We start from the raw sequence: 4,437 nt of genomic DNA, 5'->3' as shown, positions 1-4,437 counted from the left end.
TAGCCACTTTAGAAAACACAATGTATAGTTTAATTTATATGAAATCTTAGAAATGGCAAAAAACTATTGTGCCAGTCTGTGCTAGTAGTTGTGCAAGTATATACAATTGCCAAAATTTATCCAACTTTACACTAAAAAAGGGAGAGCTTTATCATATGTAAATTATACCTCAATAAATCTTGGGGGGAAAGTAAATTGGTGATATTTACATTGGAAAGATAAATGTTGAGTAACTATTTTCTGTAGTAAATGGTGTAGCAGTGCAGCTCACCTGTCATCTAATTTGACTCTTAGGCTTCTTTGCACCCCATTTAGAAAAATCTTTATTGTTGAAAGTATTACATATGTCCCTTTTTCCCCCATTGACCTTCTAGCGCGCCCCCCCCTCCTCCCCCCTGCCCCAGGCCTTCACCATCCTATGCACCCATTTTTATGGTGGTGTTGTTGTTGTTTTCAGGCATGTTTTAAAAAAAATAATATAAATCTTTGAAGTACCTTTAATTTTTTCATTAAAACTCCAATATAAATATTACATAAATCGCTATGAACATTCTATAAATCCACACCAGTTTGCAAATATGTGATTGACAATTTAAGTTGGAAAATAAAGACAGACTAATGACTCCATATGTTTTACTCCCTTTGCTTTAAATGTGTGTGCTGTTGGCTGAAGCATTGAAAACACACTGAAAGAAAGAACATGGCTAAAATACTGTACTTTCTTCACTGAGGAATATTAAAATCAAAGCTTAATTTTGACAGCTTAAATGTTGTTCGTCCAACAGTAAACAGTGGTGTGTTCAAATAGTGACCTTTTCCCCTTGGCTCTTTGAAACCTGAGATCCACTTTGATTATTTGAGCCAAAATGTCAGTGAATGGAAATACTGCCGGAATGGTGCTTTAAGAACCGGCAGGACTAGGGAAGTCTATACATAAAGAGCGGCCCAAAGTGCAAATCTCAGTGAGTAGAGACGGTTTTCAAAACACAATTTCTGAAAAGTATTTTGCATTTTTAATGTACGGTGTGGTGCATTAGGTGGGGCTTAGGAATCTGATATCCAGTAATGATCTATCTGTGGAAACAAACATCCTATGCCTGAATTTAAATGCCAAAGCACTCCCTTTTTTTTTCTTTTTTTTTTTTCTGCTTTCTCTTCTTATGCTTCTTTTGGCTTCAGGACCTCTTGTCTCCTGATTTCACTGATGTCAATTTCCCCCAAGTCTGATTATTTTCTTATTTGTATAGTCTCTTAAGTGATAATAAAAAATTTGGTAAAATCAGGTTTGTGGGTAAAACTATGGCATGGTAGAGCCCTATAGCATTTGCAGATTATAGTAATAAAGGGCCTGTGAGAGATGGATTCTTGGGAACATTGAGCTTGGAAGTCACACTGGGATTGAATATTACCTCTGTTGTTGCTCTGTCCTTGACTGTGAGCTAGTGTGTTAACTTTCCCAGGCCTTAGTTGTCTCATCTGTAAAATGGGATTCATGCTTAAAGATTGTTGAGAGGATTAAAAAATATTGTATCTAAAGTCCACATGTCCCTGAAGTTTGCCACTGAATCTATAACATCCTAGTCTCCCATCTGCCAAATGAAAAGACCACCGCCCTGTCTTTCTCTAGAGTTCCTAGGAACCCTGATCCACATATAAGCTGAGCAGTGGACTGCACATCTGCAGTCAGCTCTGCCCGGCTGTCCTTGGCCACCCTGCTTAGCTGGGTTGAGGCTGAGCTGGGCTAGATGCCCAGAAGCGGTGCCCTGTGCGGGCCTCTGGAATGGTACCTGGAGCTTCTGTTCCACGTGCCTCCACTTCTCTGGTGCTCTGCGTGGCATCTGAACAGAGGAGGGTATCTTCTGTTTGTGTCTCTCCCCTCCGCCTTACCCCTTCGCCCAAAGTCACAGGGATGCTTTTTCCCTGGCACTGAATGTGTCCTGGAATGCCCAGCCTTTCCTCCTCTGTGACAATTAGGCTCTCAGAGGCTTTGTTGTTTCTATCACCGTTTCCTCTTCTCCAGGTCCTCTGGTCCAGGAGACTGACCTGTATATCCATGCCTGGACCCAACATGGGGACAGTGTCTATGTATGTTTGTTCCCAAGGGACTCCTGGGTCTCGTAAAGATCAGGAAATGGAACTAGATATGTTCATTTACTCGTCATTCAAAAAATATTAATCACTACGCTAAGAGCTGAGAATCAGCGGTGGACAAGATAGCTTTGGTAAATATCCTTACAGAACTTTCAGTCTGGTGGCAATAAATGCAATGAATATGCAGTTTACCAGCAAATAAACTAATGTGCTGAAGGGAGAGTAAACAAGGAGCTATAAGGTCCAAGTGGATTGGTGGGTGTGAGGGAAGCTTCTTGCAGAGATGATGTTGGACCCTGAGCAGCCAAGAAAAATCTATGCCTTTAATGAAGGGGAAGAATATTGGAGTAAGGGCAAGGCAGACAGGGCTGTCCTCCCAAACTGTGCAAAAGGGAGTATCCCCCAAAGGGAGTATCCCCTAACAGGGAGAGCAGGGTGTAAAAGGAATGAGCTGGGGGTTGGGGATGGAGAGCCCTAATGGGATAGAGCAAGCTATAGCCCAGCCCGCAGCAGAGAGCCACTGCTGGACGTGGGGCTTCCAGCAGCTCTCAAAGGCTCAGCCTGCTCCTGAGCAGGTACTTCCAGCCTGAGCAGAGGCTACCTGGTGAGGTGGCATCCCAATGCAGAAAGGCGGCAGGCTGGCCCAGCTTATGGTGACTGCATGAACTGGCACCCGTGCTTTCTGTAACTCCTCTCAGCAAAGCCTGCATTCCTATGTAAATCCCATGAATCAAGGGTTCTCTTCACTATATTCTGACAAGATGCAAAATAATGAACACAGAGATTACACTACCGCGCAAGTGAACTTTTCTATATGCTCAAATTCAGTAGTTTTCCCCATTTCTCTCTGAAAACATGGTAGATGGAGATGTTTTCCTCCCTTCCCTGGCTCTCTGTTCCGCTTCCTCTCTCCTCAGACGTCTCTGCTGTACAGTTATAAGGAAAGGGACACTTTCTGACAGCATTTTGCATTTCCTGCGGCAGGTCAACAGGATGTTTTTAAATGTAGAAGCTTTGGCCTCAAACAATAGGATGAGCAACTTTAAATGAAGAGATGACGGGGACTATCTGCCTGCCTGGCTCTCTTGTTTCTTCAGGGATGAACGACACACGTATGTCTGGATCTGGACAGAGTCCTTGACATCCTTTTTTGTTTTTTTGACCTCTAGGGTGATGGCTTTTTCATTTTGAACCCTCTCGTTTTAAAAAAACCTAGTGTCCTATTTTAAAAAACATTTCAATTATAAAATAAAACAAATATTAAAAGTACATAAAACATCTACGTGTAGTTCGACAAATAATTATACAAGACCACCCAGGCTGAGGTAGAGAACATTGTCGGGTTCCCAGTATCCTAATGTGGAGAGGTAAAGACTGGGATACACGGTCCTTGTTTTTCTTTATGATTTTATTACCTCTGATGCTAGCCCAGGGACACACTTCCCTTCTCCTCTTGCTTTTCTTCCCATCTCCCATACCCTGGAATGTCTTTTGGTCCCACTCCAATTGTGAGCTTGGATTAGGACCCCCTCATCGGTCTTCCTGTTGGGTCCGTTCTATATTATTATCACTGCCCTGGCACAATGCATGCCAAGTATTGGCATCTTTAAAGAAGAGTAACACTCTACACAGTATACCCCATGACAGCCATGGGCAAACTATGGCCCACGGGCTGGATACGGCCAGTTTGAAATGAATAAAACTAAAAAAAAAAAATCCGGTCCAGTTTAAGAACCCATTGTGGCCCTTGAGTCAAAAAGTTTGCCCACCCCTGCTCCATGAGGACCAGGGCAGCTGACTACTCCTTGGGAACCCAATGTCCAGCACAGTGCTTAGCATGTGATGGGCACCCAGGAAATGCTTGTTGGTTTGGAAATGAACTCTGAAAAGCATTGTCAAGGTCATCAGCCTAGTGAGTTCTGTTGACTGACTGTGTTTTAGACATGTCTGTAGACTCATTAAGGTGAGAATTTTCTCTCACTATTGTTAATTACTAAATGACTGTTAATTTGGAATGCCAAGTCCTTTGCTGAGGATTTTTTTTTTTTTCTCAGCAAAGAGGTGCTGATAGTGGGTTGAGAATGGATGGGAGGAAAGGGGCAACACTTGGAGATTGGCTAGGATACCCAGGGCCCCTCAGAGCCAGCTGTGACTACTGGATAAAAGGCCGTAACCAAATCCTCAGAAGCATCTCTGCCCCATGTCCTAGAAGAAACAGGTACTCCACATATTTGGGAGCTATGCAAAGCCTGGCAAAGGGGAAGAGGGAGCTACTTGTGTGGTTTGGATGAATCTGAGGTCGCCACCATATGGATTTTGTGCTATTCCTGATGTTTCTTTTACAAA

At 43.0% G+C, this 4,437-nt stretch overlaps 1 pseudogene; it reads right to left on the bottom strand.

Moving 5' to 3' along the window:
• The window catches only part of LOC102772798, a 14,620-nt pseudogene extending 12,565 nt beyond the window's left edge, over window positions 1-2,055 (bottom strand).
• Window positions 2,056-4,437: the final 2,382 nt, after the last annotated feature.

Source organism: Myotis davidii, unplaced genomic scaffold, assembly GCF_000327345.1.
Source record: "Myotis davidii unplaced genomic scaffold, ASM32734v1 scaffold1, whole genome shotgun sequence".
Classification (NCBI taxonomy): domain Eukaryota; kingdom Metazoa; phylum Chordata; class Mammalia; order Chiroptera; family Vespertilionidae; genus Myotis; species Myotis davidii.
Note: the sequence above shows the minus strand (reverse complement) of the source record. Positions and strands in the feature narration are given on the sequence as shown.